The following is a 21622-nucleotide window of genomic DNA, read 5'->3' as shown; positions in this document are numbered from 1 at the left end:
AAGCCAGTAAGAGTCAGAAGAGGGACTTGGTCCCCCAGGTCCTTATGAGTCAAATGTCAGCTTTCTGTGTATTATTCTGCATTATATGCAGAGAAGATAGTATATATGTTATTTTCATCATTTTACAGAGGAGGAAAATAAGGCTCAGAAAAGAAGTGTTCCTATTCCAACTGCACTAGTAAGAAATGACAGATTTTGGGGTCAAACCCAGACTTCTGATTCTAAGACTTGTTCTATTACCACTATATCATACTTGTTTTAAACAGAGGGTGGATATATACATATACATACATATATATATTGCATGCAATATCTAATTTAATGCAATTAGCATATAGTCACTCAATATATTGTTCTTCCTTCCCACAATTTTATAACATAAATGACTTCAATATAATTCTTCATTTTCTCATATTCTCAAATTATGGTGGATGAGTTAAGTCAACAAGCATTTATATAATGTCTACTTTGTATTAGGTACTTTTCTGGTAAATATAAATATAAGCTCTCCTTATCCACTGACTCATTCCCTGTAGTCTACAAAGCAACTTTGCTATTCTCTTTAAGAAACTCTTAGCTTTATTCTTGTTGTACTCACAAGCTATTGTTGTCTATCTCTCCTTCTTACAACCAAAGTAATAGAAAAAGCTGCTTATATTTGTATCTTCACTTTCTTACCCACAACTCACTCTTCAGCTTCTGACAATGTGGCTTCCCATCCCTCCACTGCTCTGACATTTTCTAACTTCAGAGTCACCAATAACCTCTTAATTACTAATCTAGTAACAATTTCTCAATACTAACCATTAGAATACTCAATACTAACCTTAGAACTTTTATCTCATTTGAACTTCACAAGAGCCCTGGGAAGTAGGTGCTATTGTTATCCCCATTTTATAGTTGAGGAAATTGAATGAGTCAAAGATTAAGTGATTTACCCACAGTCACACAGCTAGTCAGTATTTGAGGCCAAATTTGAACTCAACTCTTCTTCACTGCAGGTCCAGAATTCTATCTACTCTGTCACCTAGCTGTGATGATCAAATGAAGTAATAGTTGTAAGGCACTTAATGCTTATTACAATGTATGGCACATAGTAGGTACTGAGTCATTTGTGCACATGTTGTTTCCTTCTAGTGAATATAAGTACCTTGAGGGTAGTGACTACTCTGTTTTGGCTTCACTAGAAGTTGGCACATTTTCTTGGTCATATTAGGTACTTAATAAATGTTTGTTGAATTGAATTAGATTTAATTGAATCAAATCCAATTCAACTGAAGTGAATATGAGGAAGTTAAAATGAGACATTCAACCTCTGAATTATGTGATGATGGGTACAAACTTCCACATGTTCATGATATGAGTATTGCTAGAGACTGATTCAAATTCTCTGCTTTCTGTTAGTTATATTTTATTGATGCCTTCTGGTATTTGGAAATATTAGGTGGTCATCCATTTTATACTTACTCATAAGCTTCTTAACTATAGTTATCTGGAACACTGAGGCTCAAACCTTGAAAGAAAGTAGGCTAGACTTAAAGCAACGAAGTTACTCAAAATTCAGTTATGTAACATCATAGGTTTTAAGGGCCACAAGGGGCCTTACATGATAATAATTCCATTTCCTCATTTTCATCTGAGGTATTTGAGGCCCAGGCAATTTAAATGACTTGTCCAATGCCACAGAGTCAATGAGTGTGAGAATTGGAACAAGAACCCTATGTGTCCAAATTGGTTGTGTTCAACTACATCCTTCTCTCGCGAATGAATGAATATAATAGCATTTATTAAGTGTTAACCATGTGTGAGGTACTAAGCACCAGGAATATAAATACAGTAAGTGATACAGTCTCTACCACAAGGGACTGACATTTAGGGACATTATATATATATATATATATATATGATAGTAGTAGACAGTGAAGGTGTTTTTTTGTTGAGGAATCACAGGAATAGTAAGTTGATCTTTAGGGCAATCATTTAACATTTCCTTTCCAGAAGCAATGGGTACAGTTGATTTGAATACTATTCCCATAACAAGAGGTTGAAAGGGAGGCTGAAGGCCAGGAACATGGACAGAAGGGAGGCAGAGTGAAAGATGGCCTGCATGGACAGTTGGATGGGATGTGAAGTGTGATCTGGGGCCAGTTAGCTAGAGCAGCACAGGGATATTCACACTCAGTAGGAAACCCATCAAGACAGCTCAACTTCAAGGCAGAAGTAACACAGCTGAATGCATGAACTCCCCCAGGGAAGTGCTGGTACAGGTGAAAAGAAACAGTTAGGGCAGATGGCAAGAAAGGACAAATTTCATTCATCTCATGGTTCAGCCCAAGGAAAAAGAAAATACCTGCCCAAATACAGGTATCTGTAATTTGGCAAAAATGACCTGTCTAGTTTTGGAAAATACCCTAAGAAAGATTAATGCCCAGTTTCTTTCATCTATAAAAAGAGAGTCTTGGACTAAGTGATTTTCTAGCATCCATGATGCTAATGGGATTTTTTTTTATCACTTTCAATATGTTCAGTAGTCAGAACTAGGCTAATCAATCAATCAATCAATCAATCAACAAACATTTATTAAGTTCTCTGTGCCAAATAGTTTACTAATTGCTGGAGATACTAAGACTCAAGAAACTTAACATTACTTCCTGAGGGTAGGGGTGTGTGGCAATAATACACATATAAATTATAAACAAAATATGCTCAAATCAATCCATTTGAGAAACATTTGTTAAATAAGAAAGGGAGGAGTTATGCTATTTGCCAGTCACTGTGCTAAGTGGTTCACAAATATGCTAGATGATTCAGATAGAAATGCAAAAATGAAATCCTCTGTGCCCTCAAGGAGCTTTTATTACTTAATTAAAATAAGTTTTTATTGATGTCCTCTTTTTATGTCACCACAACTTCCCCTATTATTCCTCCTTGTTCCCCTCCCCAAGTGCCATTCCATATAACAAATAATGTTTTAATAAAAGAAAAAAGTCAGCATAACTGATCAATACATCAAGTGTCTGAAAATATGTGCAATGTACCATATTCACAGACCTCTCACCACTGAAGAAGTGTTGGGGAAATGGTTTCTTTTCATATCTATTTTCTCAAGTCATCCTTCCTTTGTGAAATTTTGCAGCATTTACTTTTTATTATTTAGTGGTTGTTCTAATTTACATGGTTGTAGTCATATTCTTTCCTTGGCATTGTTTACTCTGTATCAGTTCATGTGGATATTTTCCTGCTTTTCTGTATTCATTTGCCATTTCCTACAGCACAATATTCCATTTCATCAATGTACCATAATTTGTTTAACCATCCTCAATCAAAGGACATTATTTTATTTACAGTTCTTTGCTACTGCAAAAGTGCTATTATAACTATTTTAGCATATAGAGGGATTTTTCTCATCAATAATCTTCTTGGTTATATACCTAGTGGTAGATATCTGAGTCAGAGGATATGGATATTTTAGTAATTTTGTTTTCATAACCTGAAATTATTTATGGAGCTGATAGCATGTAAGCATGTACTTATATAAGAATATGCAAAATAAGTATACACACAAAAATGCAAATGAAATAGAGAATTTGGGATGGGAAGTACTATTAGCTGGGGCATATCAGGAAAGGCTTCATGGAGATCATCAGCTTGAGCTGAGTTTTAAAGGAATCCAGGGATTCTAAGAAGTGTGTATGAGGAGAGAGTATATTCCAGGCATGGGGGCTAGCCTGTACAAAGGGGGAGAGATTAGAAATGCAGTGTTTGAGGCTAGCAGAAATATTGCTTAGTACAGTTCCTTGGGGAAGAAATTCTCTAATGAATAGATTTAAAATCATTTTCTACTTAACCTCTCAATTGCTTATAAGTAACTGGAAGTACTGCTAAATTATTTGTGGATACTTTGAAATGGTCTCTCAAATCATTTTAAGCATTCTCCTTTCAATCTTATCGACACCAACATTGTGCTAAGTAGATCCTTTCTTCACAGTAAGTATAGAAGTAACGTCTGGAATCACATAATAGATAAAACATGACTCCAGTCCTTGGAATTTGGCACTTTGTGGAATTCCTAGATGATGCTTTCTCTTTCCTTAACCTGAAACGCACTCCCAAGTTTTTAAACCTACAAATTCTGGGTCAGCAAGCCCAGAAAAATGGGGCATTGGATTTCTCCAAAGCCAAGGTTCACTAGAAGGGGAAATACAGGTGAGCAATGAAAAAGAGCCTCATCAAGACTGCACAGATGGCTTTCAAAATGCCAGCCAGCCAAATGGCTCACCAGGCACAGTGAAGAAGAGAATGTGCATATAAGCAGGTTGGGGTGGGTACGACTTCTAAATGTGATTGGAAGTAAGTGGGGGAAGGGAAGGACAGGAGGCAGAATTAGTCAAACCCTGACCAAGATAACCATTCCACTGCCTGGCATTGTGACCCATCAGCATCTGCCTTCCTGGGGCTCTATTGGACTTCCTCTGTTTTAGCAGGTGGAGCTCAGGTGCACTGGGCAGATGATGTGCTTGGGACCTGCTGGGATGAAGGTTGAGCCACCATGCATTGTCAGGTGCCCCTTGCTGGATGATCTATGGAGCAGTGGGAATGGCACTATTTCATTAAAAGGGTGCCAGACCCTTTCCCTCTGGATATACCTCCATGCCAGAGCCTAGTAACAAAAGTGGAAGGCAGTCAAACAAGGGCGGGGAAGGCAGAATGCTTACCAGGAAAAAAAATCAATACAGACCCCTCCCTCACTTCATGAAGGTCATAATTCTTGTTCTTCTTTTCATTGCTTCCATCTCAGCCAGGAGCCTCATCATCCCCAAACTCTCCACACTTCTTGAGTACATAAAGTATTCAAAGGCATACATGATCTCTAGGAACACACACAGACACCCTGTTAATCTGTTTCACAAATAAAGGGCATGGAAATTCCCATCACCCTGGGTTGGACTATATTACAAGGCAATTGGCAAAAATCCCTGGGATCTCAACCATCTGTCCTTTCCCATCTTCCCTAAGTTTTCATTATTCCCAGGGGAAAAAACAAAACAAAACAAAACAAATTTTAAAGAATTTTTTTTTCTTTTAAGAACCCTTCTTCCAATCTTGCCTAAAGAGGACATAAGGTTGTAAAACAGGAAAGTTATTATCTCAGAAAGTAATGTTTGTTTTTTTTTGAGAGGGGAAGGCAAGGCAATTGGGGTTAAGTGACTTGTCCAAGGTCACACAGCTAGTGTCAAGTGTTTAAGGCCATATTTGAACTCAGGTCATCCTGACTCCAGGGTCAGTACTCTATTTACTGAGCAAACCGGTCACCCCTAAAAGTAATGTTTATTTATGAAAATTACATGACTTATAGTGTTTATGGTTTAGTTGAAGGAGTTGAAGGAGTATTTGGAGTTCAAACTTGGTTGAAGTTCCAGCTATGACACCTATTATCTGTATGATTCTAAAAAAAATCACTTATCCTTCCCAGTTTCAGTTTCCTCTCAATATGAAAGGTAAAATAATTCTTACACACATTATTACAGTTACTGTGCAAACCTATGAATATATAATTTACGTAGGACTATCGCTCTTTTAAATTTTTTTTAGGATATCCATGTGTAGTCATGCAAAACATTTCCATAATAGCCAGGCTATGAAAGAAAACAAGCAAAAAACCCTCAAGAAAAAAAAAAAGAAAGTAAAAAAAATGTATGCTTCAATCTGCATCAGATACCATCAGTTCTTTCTTGGGGATGGATAGCATTTTTCATCATAAATCCTTCAGAATTGTTTTGGCTCATTGTATTGCTGAGAATATTGAAGTCATTCATTAATTCATAGCTGATCATCTTTTAATATTTTTTTAAGCAATTGAGGTTAAATAACTTGCTCAAGGTTACACGGCCAGTTATTTTGTGTGGTTGCCAAGTATCTGAGGCTGGAACCGATCCCAGGTCTCCCAATGCTGGGGCCAGCGGATCATCTTTTAATACTGCTTTTACTTTGTCCACAGTTACATTTCACATTGGATCAGCTCATGTAAGTCTTTCCAGGTCTTTCTAAGAGCATCCTGCTCAGTATTTAAAAAAAAACAAACAATAGTATTCCATCATAATCACATACCACAATTTGTTCAGTCACTCCCCAATTGATGGGCATCCTCTTAGTTTCTAATTCTTTATCCCCAGAAAAGAGTTGCTCTGAGTATTTTTGTACATATAAGTGCTTTTCCTTTTTGTTTCATTTATCTTTTCTGGGATACAGAACTAATAGTGGTATTTCTAGGCCAAAGAGTATGCATGGTTTTATAGCCCTTTGTGCATAGTTCTAAATTGCTCTACAGAGTGGTTGAATCAGTTCACAACTCCACCAGCAGTGCATTAATGTTCTACATCCCCTCCATCGTTGGTCATTTTCCTTTTTGTTCCTATTATCCAATCTAATAGGTATAAAGCAGTACCTCAGAATTGTTTCAATTTGCATTTCTCCAATCAGTAGTGAGTTAGAGCATTTTTTCACATTTTTATAGATAATTGATTACTTAATCTGAAAACTGTACATGTCTTTTGATCATTTATCAGGTAGGGAATTGCTCTTTTTTTTAATTAATTTGACTCAGATCTCTGTATATTTGAGAAATGAGGCTTTTATCAGAGAAAATTGCTTCAGATTTTTTTCACAGTTACTATTGCTAACTGTATTTCCCTTGATCTTATTTCTCCCATTTATTCTATTCTCTCTCTCCTTTCACCCTGTCCCTCCTCAAAAGTGTTTTGCTTCTGACAACTCCATCCCCCAGTCTGCCCTTGCATCAACCCCCTCCTCCCTATCCTATTCCCCTCCCACTTTTCTGTAGGGTAAGATAGATCTCTACACCCAATTGACAGTATATGTTTTTGACTCAATTTTTATAAGAGTAAGGTTCACTCACTCCCATCTTCCCCTCCACTATAAAAACTTTCTTGCCTCTTTTATGGGATATAATTTATCCCATTCTATCTCTCCCTTTCCTTTTCTCCCAGCACATTCCTTTCTCACCCCTTAATTTAATTTTATTTTTTGCTATCATCCCTTCATATTAAATTCACAGTGCCCTCTCTCTATATACACTCCTTCTAACTACCTTAATGAGAAAAGTTTTATGAGTTCCAAGTATCATCTTCCCTTTTAGGAATGTAAATAGTTTAACCTTATTAAGATTCTTATAATTTCCCTTTCCTGTTTACCTTTTTATGTTTCTCTTGAGTCTTGTATTTGAAAGTCAAGTTTTCTATTCCACTCTGGTCTTTTCATCAAGAATGCTTGAAAGTCCTCTATTTTATTGGCTCAGATATTCCTAAGAGTTTTTGCTTTGGGATCTCTTTGAGGAGGTGATTGGGGGATTCTTTCACTTTCTATTTTACCTTCTGGTTCTAGAATATCAGGGCAATTTTGCTCTATAATTTCTTGAAAAATGATTTCTAGGTTCTTTTTTTTGATTATGACTTTCAGGTAGTCCAATAATTTTTAAATTATCTCTCCTGGATCTATTTTTTCCAGGTCATTTGTTTTTCCAATTAGATAATTCACATTGTCTTCTATTTTTTCATTCTTTTGTTTTTGTTTTATGGTTTCTTGATTAATAAGAAAGTCATTAGCTTTCATTTGTTCAATTCTAATTTTTAAGAAATTATTTTCTTGGGCGGCCAGGTAGCACAGCCAGTAAGAGCACCGGCTCCAGTGTTGGGATGACCTGGAGATCGAATCCCGGGCTCAGACACTTAGCAGTCACCCAGAAACACCTGGCCATGTAACCTTGAGCAAGTTATGTAACCTCAATTTCTTAGGGGTGGCCAGGTGTCTTAGCGAGTAAGAGCACCAACTCCAGTGTCCGGATGACCTGGATCAAATCCAGGCTCACATACTCAGCACCACACCCAGAAATAACTGGCCATGTAACCTTGAGCAAGTTACTTAATCCATATTGCTTAAAAAAAAAAGAAATTATTTTCTCCACTGAACTTTTACACCTCTTTTCCCATTTGGCCAATTCTACTTTTTAAGGAGTTTTTTCCTTCATTGAATTTTTGTGCCTCTTTTTTCATTTGGTCAATTCTAAGTTTTAAGGCATTCTCCTCATTGGCTTTTCATATCTTTTCTTTTAACCATCTTATTTTTGAAGTGTTATTTTCTTCAGTATTTTTTGCATTTCTCCTTTATCAAGCTGTTGACTCTTTTTTCATAATTTTCTTGCACCACTCTCATTTCTTTTCTGAATTTTTCCTCTACTTCTCTTACTTGATTTTCAAAATCCTTTCTGAGTACTGCTTGGGACTGATATCAACTCATATTTTTCTTGGAGACTTTGGATGGAGGAGCTTTGACTTTGCTATCTACTTCTGAGTGTCTGTTTTGATCCTCCTTGTTACCACAGTATCTTTCTAGGGTCAGAGTTTTTTCTGTTGTTTTCTTCTTTTCCTAGCCTATTACCAGACTTTTAACTGTTTGTTAAAGTAGGGGTCTGCTTCCAGGGTGAATGTTGCATTGTCCTAAACTTTAGGTGGTTTGTGCCACTATTTTCAGAGGTACTTCCAGGAACCTGTAAGTTTTCAGTTCTTCCAAGGTATGATCTAAGGAGATGTATTTGCTACTCTCCTTGCCTGTGTTCTGATCTGTGAGTGACCACAAGCACTCTTTCTGCTCTGAACTTGGAGGACGATCCCCACTCCACTATGGCCACAAGCTCTGGTGGGCTAGTGCTTTTCTGTGTCCTGGGACTGCCACCCAGGATTGGGACCCTGATCTGAGTATGAGTAAAACAATGAAGTCCACCTCAGTGCTAGCAAAGAGACTGTAGTAATCTCCTTATGACCAGATTTATAGTTTACTTTGGATCCTCTGTTAGACTATAAATTCCTTAAGAACAAAAATGGTCTTTGCTTTGCTTTATATCTCCAGAATTATTTTTCAGCCCAAGACAACTTAGAAGCTTGGCAAGAAAGTTGTCTTGGGCTAGAAAATTGTTTCACTCCATCTTTTTGTGGGTTCTGCTGTTCTAGAATTTATTTAGAGTCATTATTTAAAGGTATTTGGATGGGCTTGGGGGAGGATTCAGACAAGTCCCTGCCTTTACCATCTTGGCTCTGTTTCTAGGTAGGCATATCTCAATAGTAACTGACTGTAATGGCACAGATAATAATCTATTTGCACTTTCTATCAATCAGTTTACAAACAAATTTATTGAGGGCTTGCTGTGTGCCAGACAATGTACTAAGTTCTGGAGAAACAAAGCAAAGCAAAAGACTGTTCTTGTTCTCATAGAACTTACAGTCCATTGTATGATCCAAAGGCAAGCAAGTATAATCAAACAAATTATATATAAGATGAAATGGAAACAACCAACAGAAGGTACTAGCTTTAAGAGATATCAAAAAAGACTTCTTGTACAAGGTGGGATGTTAGTTAATCCTTGAAGGAAGCTAGGGAAGCTAGCAAGGCAAAATGAGGAAAGAGAGAGTTCCTGGTTTTTAGAAACATTCAGTGTAAATGCTTGAGTCATGAGATGTAATATTATGGGTGAGGAACAAGAAAGCCAAAATCACCAGATGGCACAATATATGGGGAGGTAAAAGGCGTGAGAATACTAGAAAGATAGGAAGAGTCCAGGTTGTGGAGGGATTTAAAAGTCAAACAGATCCTATGCTTTAAGTAATGATGAGCCCATTAGTTTTAGAAAAATGTGGATAGACTTGCACAAAATAATAATGAGCAAAATGAGCATAACCAAGAGAATGTTGTACAAAGTAGCAGAAATAATGTTTTAAGAACAACTTTGAGTGAATATGTCATTTTGACTATTATAAATGTCCAAATTAACTGCAAAGGACATATGATGAAAGAAGATATTAACTGTATCCAGAGAAAGAACCGATAAATATAAATATAGATAGAATGATTTTACATGTGTATATCTATATCTACATATATATGCATATATTTGTCTAATGGTAGCCACCTCTAGGGCAGGAGGTTGTGGAGGGAAGAAATAAAAGGAAAAAAAAGAAATTTGCATGATAATTTTAGTATATATTTAAAATGAATAGCAAGTTGTACAAAACAAAATTGCAGTTTCATGTGCAATCATATTTTTTAAAAAATTCTACTATGCTTTGGAATTACTTGTTCTATTTCATAAACCAAAAAAAAATTAAAAAGTCCAGTTTGGCAGCTAAGTGGACAATGGATTGGAGTGGGGAAAGACTTGATGCATAGTGATCAACTGTTAGACTATTGCAATAGTCCAGACATGAGGTGATGAAAGTGTGCACCACAGTGCTGGAAAGTCTTTTTTTCAGGGCCTCCTCTATAAGAGTTTCATATAACATGGTTGGGGCTTTCATCTAGCCTTCCATCAATATTACAAAGCAGTGTGTTAGCCATCCACATGGTATGCATTGCTCTCAGTACATGAGGAGTCCACCTCCTTTTCTGGATAGTCATTTCTTTCATGATTTACATCACTTTTTGCACACAACTCCTCACTGGTAATATATTCGATCTCATTCTTCCCCCTCCACTCTTACCCGCCCCTTTCATATCCATGTTCTCCTTTGGGAAACTAAAATTTGTGTTCTTTGGAAATTGTGGTATTCCATGATTCCAAACTCTAAAGCTTTACCAGAAGAATGGCATTTTTTAAAACATCTCCAACAACATCATGGGCTTTTGCTTGAGGCAGAAACTCAGAGGAGGTCTGTGAGGAGGCAGCTTAATTTTGAGGGCATGGAATCAGTTCTCATAATATCTAAAAGAGAAGATTATATGAAACAACTGGAGGTAAAATCATAAGCTTTGTTACTAGCAAAAAAAAAAAGATGCCCAAGATGATATGACACACGTGCCTACTTATTTGAGGTTATGAAATTCTTTAGGAATGTTTCACACAAAGTTTGACGGCCTACCTCATAAGGTAAGAAGGAAGGAAGCATGTTTTTGCAAAAGATCTAGTATTTCAGAGCATAATTTTAAAACCACACAAACGAATTAAAGGTCCAACTGTTTGTTAGTTGTATGGGGTATTTGATAGCCCACATATTTAGTAAGGAATTGGAGGAGGGGTGGTGAAAAGGGAGGAGAAAGGATTCTCTATGGATGATGGAATTCTCCACAATTTATGAATAACATGAGGATGACTGCATTCTCAATCTGTTATTCTCTCTTGCAGGGCCTCCACTTTTTTTGAGAGATTATTCATGTATAAATTTCAGCAAAACATTTACTAAATTGTTTCATGCTACCTTTGTAGACAAGATGGAGAAATGTGGGTCAGGTGACTAGTCTGGTATTCTGGTCTGGGCCAGTTCCTTGGCAATTTAGTTGGATACAGGAATGAAATGGGACACTTGTCACTTGTCAGTCATTTAACAGTTAACAAAAGGATATTTACTTAGCTATAGCAGTAGAACAACATGCAAGAATAATATGCATTAAGGACACACTGAATTGATTCAGATGAACAAAGCTCCCCTGTATCTGAGTTACCTATTATGATTATATTAGCCAAGCATCAGAAAGCATCTGGGGCTACTTGCAGTACTTTTTCTACTTGTTGTTTGTCCTTTGTGCTCACAGAGGACCAAAATGACACCATAATATCAGGGTCATGATAAAGTGTCAAGGCCATGATTAAGTCTGGCTGTAGCTGATCATACAAATACAAGCTCATAATGCTCTAATCATGTATCAGGTACAGAGTCCATATGACCATTTGGGAAGAAGATGTCTCTAAATTTGCGCAGCTCACATTTATTTTGAGCTACCACAATTCTGCTTTGCTCATAGCAAAGTGGCTTCTTTGATGCAGGCGTGCTATGGTGGATGATCCTTTGCCAGCATCTTCCATGTCTCACAATTGATGCCAAAGTTCTTCAGAGAGACCTTAAAAGTGTCCTTGTATAGCGTATTCTGACTGTATGTGAGCACCTGCTTTGGATGAGTTCTCTATAAAGTAGTCTTTTAGGCAAGCAAACATTTGGCATTCTGACAGTGTGGTCAGACCATCCAAGTTGTGCTCTCTACAGTAGAGTTTGAATGCTGGGCAGTTTCATCTCAAGAAAGGAACTCAGTGTCTGGTACCTTATCTTGCTAGGTAATGTTCAGAATCTAAGACAATTCAAATGGACTGTCCAGGTTTAATAGTCATACATCAATGACTTCAACACAATGGCTATATATTCAGTTTGATAAGCAGTTTAATACCTTTTCTCTCCCAAATATTCTTTCAGAGCCTAACAAATGCTGAGCTCTATCTGGCAATGCGTGCATCAACCTCATTGTCTATGTATATATCCCTGGAAAGTATAATGCCAAGGTAAATGAACTTATACACAGCATTCAAAATTTCTCTATTTGCTGTAATTGATGGTTCTATGTGTGGTTGGTGGAGGACCTCTATTTCCTTGACCTTTTCTGAAGTCATACTGGTTCTCAGGTAGATGATCATCTTCAAGGTAAAGGATCAGCCAATTAAAGAGGACTCTAGCAAGAATCTTGCCAGCAATGACTAAGAGAGAGATCCTTCTCTGATATCTTCAGGACAACCAATTTCCTTTTTCTTTATAGATACTAGTGGCATCCTTGAATTCCTGGGGGATAACCTCCTTGCCAAATAACCTAGAAGGTTTCAGTCAGCTTTTGTATGAGCAGTGAACCCCCTACCTTGTAAATCTCTGCTGGAATAGAATCAGCATGAGGCACTGCACCACATGAGAGGAGCCTAATGACATTCAAAACCACTTCTTCAGTTGAAAGTTCAGCCAGGGAGGGATTGACTTCAACCTGAAGTAATGGTCAGTGGTTTCAGCATTGGTTGATGATTTTCTGCTGAGAACACTATGAAAGTGTGCAGCCTATCTGTCTAGGATCACATCCTTATCACTAATCAATGTGGTTCCATCAGTATTGAGTAGCTGAGACGTACCATAGGTCTTTGACCTATAAACAACCTTCAGGGTACCATAAAAGTGCTTTAAATTGTTACTATCAGCATAAAATGGAATCTCATTTGCTTTCCTACTGAGCCAAGAATACGGCATCTCTCTAGGCTTTGTTTGTACTTTTCTTTTGATGGAGTGAAGCACTATCTTCTTAGAGATGGATGAACTATTCTGCTGGCAAATCCTGTGGTGTTCTTGGTTTTATTTTTCTTTTTTCATAATTTCTGAATTTTCACATCGTTTTCATCAAACTAATCCTGATATTTGTGAGTGTTCGGGCTCAGATGAGGAAATGTGGCACTGTACACCAAACCTCTGGAAACTGCCCACTTCTTTTCTGCTCCACTGTTGTCAACCATGTGTTGGCTCAACTTCTCCTCCAAGTTACCAAACAAAACAAAAACAAAACAAAACCAGCCCCCAAACTCCCCCAAAACCAAACTGCTCACAAATAGAGAAGCACTCTCATCTGTTAATATTAAGTCTTTTTGTAGTCATCTTGCCTTGGACGTGCTGCTTTTGCAAAATGTGAATCTTTAGCTTGGAGAGAAAAATTCTATGATCAATTCAGCACTCAGTGCCACACAACACCTTTGTCACTCTCACATCTTGTCTGTCTCTTCTCCTTACAGTGACAGTCTATTAAATGTCATTATTTGGGGCGGCTAGGTGGTGCAGTGTATAGAGCGCTGGCCCTGGAGTCAGGAGGACCTGGGTTTGGATCCAGCCTCAGACACTTAACACAAAAAAATAGCCATGTGACCATTTGATGCAAGGATAAACATCCATGAAGATATGTTGTATTTAGGTAAATGAAAGACAGTGTTGGTGATGAGGTTGCCATGGGATGCACAAGTCTTTCATAGTAAGTGACCACTGCTGTTTCCAAGTCCATTTCTCCCAAGTTTGTGCCTACTCTGGCATTAAAGTCAGCTAGAATTACAAGCTTGTTCTTTTTCTGAATATTGATGATGAGAGTCTCTAGGTCTTTACAAAATTTTTCTTTGATCTCATTAGGATTCTTTATGGTGGAAGTATATGAACTAATGATGTTAGCATGGCATTTTCCAAAGTTTTGAAAATTTTGTCCAAAGTTGACAGCCTCACTCTCTCTTTCAGAGTAATTGAAGTCTAGTGGCAAGACTAAAGACAAAACAATTGGCAATGGCTTTGGATACAGTTGGATGACTGTGGCATTTTCGATGTCTAACCAAACTTTAATCACTCCATAGAGGCTGCTTCCACTGCCTTTGTGGCCTGTTGAAAAAAATGTTCACATTTACCTAACCCACCAGAAAAGTCTTAACATGCTTTGACTAGACATCCCTCTAACTCACCAACAGGTTTGAGGTTCATTGGTTAACCTCAACCTGGTTTAGCCCATCTGCAGATGGTTTTACTGGGGTGTGGCCACTGAGCATACTATACCTTTTTGGAACCACAGGTAAGAACTGGGTGGCAGATGGACACAAAGGTAGATGAATAGCGCTGAAAAGGGCTCTGTAATCCTTGCACCAGAAGTAATAGTCCTCCCTGGCCACATACGCCCTATTTTTGTACTTAGGTGACCCCGAAAATAACATGAAATATGAGTCTCCTGAGCCAGTCAAGTATCTAGGATGGTTTTAATGTCTTTTAAAGAAAATCAACCATAAACTAAATGAAGATGAAGAATTGGGATATTGCACTCACCACATATAGTTAAGTATGGATCAGGATAAAGAGATAGAACTTGTTGTGTTGCTGAGTCCAGGGTGGTTATTAAGGAGCCAAGATTGAATTATAAGGATGTATTTGGTATAGTACTCTGGGAGTATGTGTTTGGCATTTGGCTATTTAATAATTTTAATCAATGACTTGTTAACAACATAGATGAGATCATTATCAAATTCATAGATGACAGAATTTGGGAATAATCATTAATATATCAAACCATGGAGTTAAGGTCTAAAAGACTAGAAAAAGGGAGGTGAACCTAATGAAGCAAAATTGAATACTGAAGATTTTAAAAATATCTACTTGGATTCCAAAAATCACCCTCAGAACTATAAGACAGGGCATGAGTTGCTATACTATAATTTCTATGAAAATGATCTCAATCAACAAGTGAACATTTATTAAGTGCTTACTATATTCCAGGCACTTACCAGGTATAATTACTTTGGGATGAGTGGGAGTTTTGATCCAGGTGTCTGTATGTCTTTAGAGAGTGCCAAATTAAGAGAGAATACTACAACACTGGAGAACCAATAGAGCTCAGTATCAAGTTTTTAGGAATGAATAATTGAAAGAAGATACTAGATACCAGTTCAGGAGAGCTCCTGTCCTTATCCCTTCCTACTGTCCACACCTTCACCTACTGTACCCCCATCTCTAGTTTCCTTAGTAGAAGTATAATGTCTGTATCAAACACACAGGGAGTGGTGCTTTGCAGTCTGTGGTACTATCCCAGGTTTACAAATTCTTACTTATGGATCTGCCCATTTAGGTACAGGTTGGACTCCACATCTCCTATGGCCCCTTTTAATTCTGATTCTATAGTTCTGTACAATGCCTAGAATGAAGATTTGCACATAACAGATCCTAGATCAGTACTTACTGAATTGACTTGAATTTCCTTATGAGGCAGAGCTTCTAGTAATAAGGAAGTGAGGTAGCATAGTATAGTGGTTATGCATTGGACTTGGATTCAGGAAGACCTGGGTTCAAATCTCATCTCAGAAATTTACTGTGTTGATCCTGAGTAAGTATGCTTAACTTCTCATCTGTAAGATGAGGATATTAAACTTGATGGTCTCTGAAGTCAAAGCCAACTCTCAATATATGATCCTATGAATTTAATTGAATTTCATTTACACTTTAGAAAAGCAATGTACCTATAATTCCACATAAGAACAGTTATATGACAGTTATGTTTCCTAAGTAAAGTTTGAATAGCACTCCTCTCTGAAATTGAAAATTATGTCTCTTGTGTCTTACTGTCCATTTGAAGCTTTAAGCCTTCACAGTAACATAATGTGATTTTTTGCCAAATATACCGCAGAAAACAAAATGTTTAGGCAACAAAAATATGTGCATTTATAAAAAGCAATATTTAAAAATGTCACTCAATGTGTTCTTTCCTGTAGAACCCTAGGCATCTGACTACCTTATGCACCCCCAGCCCACCCGCACCTTGGAGATCTGTCAGAAACACACCGACAAAAGGACAGCTTCAGAGAAACTATACTCTCTGGGGATGTTGTCCCCAAGGATCCCTGGTGATGATTTACTTGAATCTTATGAATTTACTGTGGGTAGGTGAGGAGATATGACCCAGGTAGAACTTAAGTCTACAGGTTTATTAATTCCTGGTTGTTTAAAGTCATCCTAGTAATATACGAATCTTGGAAGAGATTTAAAATAAACATTAAAAAAGAAAATTTCATGCAGCCTTATTTTTTCCCATAAGATATGTAGGTACATTTATTGTCCTCTTTTTTCTCTTCCTCTTCTTCAGGATAGCATTTGTAGGAGCTGAGTCTTCCAAGAGGTTGGCAATTTACCTAGTTCCCTGCTGCAATACACAGCAGGTGTTAATTACTTTGTTATTTCAATTGATCAAAATGCTCCTAATGCCACAAAGACTCTGGGCATGCAATTCAGACAACATTGAATTTTTCTCCCCATTCATCTAAAAAGCCAGTCTTTAATCCCTGCTTGTTCAGCCAAAAGCCTGATTAGAAAAATGACCCTGATCTCATGGCCCAAATGTCTACAAATCCAGGCTCAATTTTGCCAAAGTGGGAAGGGAGTTCCTGAAATCTGCTCATAGAAATTTGGATCCAATCTCAATTGTCATTTACTGTAAAGATGAAGGAAAGCCACCAATCAATAGATCAGATCATAACCAACATCAGGAATTTTCCCTCCTACCCATATAGATTTAGTGCTGGAAGGGGGCTTTAGAAATCTATCCCAACCCCTTTATTTTACAGATAAAGAAACAGAAGACCTGATAGAGTAATTTCATTTACTTCTATAAATATCAAACAGGTATTCAAATCTGGGTCTTCTGATTCCAAGTTCATTTGATACTGCCTCCATAGTAAACACCACCTAAAAGAACTATTACATCTTACATAAGAAGACTTGGGGCTTCTATTACATCTCAAACCATGTTAAACTGACTAAGGGCAATTAAAGTGGATGGAGATGTTTTAGGATTTTATGGATAAAAGTAAGACTTCTGAAGGTGAACAGGTTAAAGTACAACTTGACTTGGACCCAGAGAAGAGTTAGAATCACCAACTTCTTCCATCTCTTCAGCAGCTTGAAATATCAACCATTCTCTCTCTCTCTTCCATCTTCAGTCTTTCACTATCTACTGGCCCCTTTGCTATCCCTACAAACATGCTCAGGTCTACTCCCATTTAAAGAAACTGCAACTGATTTGGCTATTCCCTTAGAATTGCTATATTCTATCTCTCTTGCCCTTTAGTACTGAATTCCTAGGAAGAATCATTTATCCTCATTGTTTCTACCTCCATTTCCTCAACACACCCTCACTTCCAATCCCACCATTAGCCTGATATGATTCTCTTCAAGGTTACTCAAAATCTCTTAACTGTTGAATCTTATAGCCTTTTCTCAATTCTTGTCTTCTTCAAATGAAAAAGCATTTATTAATCCCTTAGCAAGTTCTAAGTATTATGCTAAGTGCTGGAGATAGTCATTGCTTTCAAGGAATACACACTTTAATTAGAAAAGACAACATATAAAATAAAATTTAGATACAGAGAGAATAGAGAAGTCTAGAATTCCTAAAGGTACAGTTGAAGCAGGAAGGCCAAGGAATCTTTAAGTTACAGCAATAGGTCAAGTGACAATGCCAGGAGTCTACAAAACCCAGAGACATTGCAGATGGTAAGGCCAAGAGGATTCTAGTAGCTAGTGTCAGGGAAGATGGTAAAGTTGCCATCTCATAGACAGGAAGACAGTTGAATTCTGGGATAGTAGGGGCAGTGAGACATCAGTCAGGCAACAAATATTTATTAAATGCCTATACTGTGCCAGACACTATGCTAAGCACTGAGGATATAAAGAAGAAGAAAAAAATGATAGTCCTTGCCCCGTAACTATATACAAGATAAATAGAAAATAATAGAGTGAAGGCACTAGGATTAAGAGAAATTAGAACAGGTTTCCTGTAGGAGAAGGGATTTTATCTGGGCCATGAAGAAAGTCAGGAAAGCCAGGAGGCAGAGGAAAGGAGGGAGAACATTCCAGGAATGAGTGACAATGAGAAAAAAAAATAGGATTTGGGAGATAGAGGCTCTTGTTCAAGCAAGAGCAAGGAGACCAGTGTCACTGGAGTGCTGAATACATGTTAGAGGCAGCTGAAGGTCTGGTGGATATGGTCTAAGAAGACTGAAAAAGTGGGAAAGGGGCACATAATGAAAGGCTTTGAAAGTCAAAAGGATTATTTATGTGATTCTGGAGGTGATATGAAGCCATTGGAATTCATTGAGTAGAAAGCTAAATGGTGAATGGAAGATCACTTTGACAGCTGAGTGGTGGATGGATTCAAGTGAACAAAGATGATGCAGGTAGACCAACCCACAATCTATTGCAATAGATATGAGGGAAGGACTAAGCAAGGAAGACAAAAAGGGAAAAGCACACCTGCCATTGCAAAAACCCATATTCCTGGACAAGATTCAGAATTTGGAAATGGTAAAACCTAGTTTAAAATCCTGCCTCCAACACTTACTAATTATTTACCTATGGATAAATCACTTATCCTTTCTGACCTGCAGTTTCTTCGTTTGTCAAATGGGTAATAATCGTAGTACCTGATAGATTCCATTACTTGGGTAAAAGGATTTCAAAGGGGAGTTATTCAATGCTGAAAATACTTTTCCTTGGAGAGCTATTATTTCACTGCTATAGGAACCCTATCTATCCATACAGATCAGTAACTATTCATTAACTTGTAGTTCTATGAGTTCCTTGGGACACTGGGAGTTTATGTTGACTTTCCCCAAATCAGGTGGTCAGCATATATCTTGTGTCTTACTGTCAGGACTTTAACCGAGGTCTTTTTGACTCCAAAACTGGTTTTCTATATCAGTGGTGAACTCAAACAGAAATGGAGACCACTAAAACATATATAAGGTCCCTGCAGGCTACAGAGTGACTTGGAAAATTATAAATTAATTATATATTTGTTTTATTGTATTTTCCTTTGTTTTGTTGACTCTTTCCCACATACAATTTAAAATTACATTTATTTTGGTTTGGGTACACTAGGGAATGTCCCACAGAGTATTTGTTTGATATCTCTGCTCTATATAATACTTCATGCCTATGACTGAAAGAAATATGCTTTTTCTTTTGCTGTGTTTAAGTGAAGTCCTGAGAGGGAAGATATTTTGGAAACACCCAAGGGACTGTCCATGGGAGGCATGGAAAGTAAGGGAAGAGTAATTAGGGAATCCATCACACCCTTACCCTGAGGGCATCCAAACACCATCCCACTCACTGTAGCACTGAACTGATTTCCCCAAACTAGGCCTACCTAGGACTCCCTCACATATCATCTGGGATGAACAACTCTAAAATGGGACTAGAATGGGGTTTGGGAAGGAAAGAAGGAGTGAAATTTCTACGATCCTGGAATCTTCAGACCATGACAGAAAGACGTTTATGATGGCCTAGGACACCTGGGTCTATGCTTCAGGGCAGGTATTCAGCTGAGGAATGATGGCAGCTTCTTCATAGGAGTCACTCAGGTATAATATGGGTAGAAGAAAAATCCAACTCAATCAGTTCTGTTTGGTTTCCTATCCCTGAGGTCATAGGATAGAAGGCACTAATCTGCAAGGAAACTAGACATTTCTGGCCCAAACCAGATTAAAATGTAATTGGGAATTATTTTACAAAAATAAAATAAGAATACAATAAAATATAGTTAATATTACATTTTAAAACTAAGTCAATATGTGTTCTGCTGGGATATTTATGTATATATTAGTGGCCTCTGTTTCTATTTGAGTTTGACTCTATAACTATAAATAAATACGTATGTACAAGATCCATATAGAGGTAGCTTTGGTGGAATGTAGAAAGAGCTGGACTTTAAGCCAGGAAGAAAAGGGTGAGGAATTTACATTTTGTCAAGGAATATCAAGTGTTTTTTGGCTGACTCTCCCCCACACCTAAAAGTCCCTCCATCTTCACTTCATTCTCTTGGAGTCTCTGGTTTCCTTCAAGATCCACTTTCTGCAGAAGACATTTTCTGAGCAACTCTTCCCAACATACAAGCTGTTAATGCCTCCCTTTTGAGATCACCGTGCATTTATGCCGAGTTCCTTGAGGGTAAAGACTATGTTTCTGCTTCTCTTTGTATCTTTAGTAGTTAGCACAGTGCTTGGGGTGTAGTAAGTGCAGAATAAACACTTATTAACTTGCAGACTTCCTGACATCTGGTCCAGAACCTTGGGGGGAGTGCTAGATTTAAATCCTTGATATTGGCAAGGAAATGCCTTGGACTTTGTTCTCCACTATTTTCGTAAGTTATTTGAACATTGTAGTTCTGAAGAAAAAGAGAGAATACTTGTAAGTATGGACTCTATCATAACATGCAGTTTATTCTCACCCAAAGGGTTTTTTTTTTTTTTTCATATTTCTTTTGGGTCAGAAGTTCTTGAACTTTTTGTGGCATAGACCCTTTTATCATCTGGTGAAGCCTATGAGAATCATCGGAATAATGCTTTCAATGTGATAAATAAAACTCAGAGAATTATAAAGGATACCAAATGTTAGTGAAAATAAAGATGTATGTTTTTTCCCATCCAAGTTCATGGAATTCCTGAAATCTATTCAAAGACCCCAGATTAAAAATCCTTCTAGGGTACTGTAATGGGAATGTAAATTTGAAGATCTTCCCTGCCCCTAGGCTAAAGTGCACCTGGAGCCTGGGGTGGGAGGCTTGTTTTTCAGTAGATACTTCTTGATTGGCCAGTGAGTCAATAAGGTTGTTACATTCTCTGAGCCAGGAGAAGGCTATATAAGCCCTGATGTGTAGCTTTGTTTTGGGGCTCACTTTGTGTAGTGTTCTGTGATTTGATATGGATTCTGGGAAGCCATTATCCAGAGCCTCCCGGCTTTGAAAAACCCAGATGTTGAAACCCAGATGTTGATTTGGTATGGATGTAATGGCTGGACAGTTTGGAAAGCTGTCTACTTGATCTGTTTCTGTCTTGATAATTCTGCCTCTGTATACTTTGAAGTTCAGGGTGCTGACCTTTTTCCCCTGAACGATAAGGGATATATGTTTGACTGATTAAAGTAAGCTTGTTAACCCATTTTGAGTTGCTTTCCTTTAACAAAGCAGATCCAAGAACCTGTATTGGCAGCAAACCCTGAGGACGCTTGGGGTGCTTGCTGCTACAGGTACTCTGATTAGCTCATCAAATGACAACCAAAGCAACCAAAAATATTTTGAACATAGTAATGTGAATAAGGACTGAATCTATGATGTCATTAGTATAGAAAACTACCAGATGAGGACATTCCATACAGCTATACAGGTCAGCACCTTCTAGTCTTGGGTAATAGTAAAGGGAATTTGAAGATCTTCCCTGCCCCTTAATAAGTCTAAGGGAATTTGAAGACCTTCT

Source organism: Petaurus breviceps, unplaced genomic scaffold, assembly GCF_028583685.1.
Source record: "Petaurus breviceps papuanus isolate PSGF00001 unplaced genomic scaffold, PetGlider_PUasm1.0 80, whole genome shotgun sequence".
Lineage (NCBI taxonomy): Eukaryota > Metazoa > Chordata > Mammalia > Diprotodontia > Petauridae > Petaurus > Petaurus breviceps.
The sequence above is the reverse complement of the archived record's forward strand: the minus strand, read 5'-3'. Positions refer to the sequence as shown.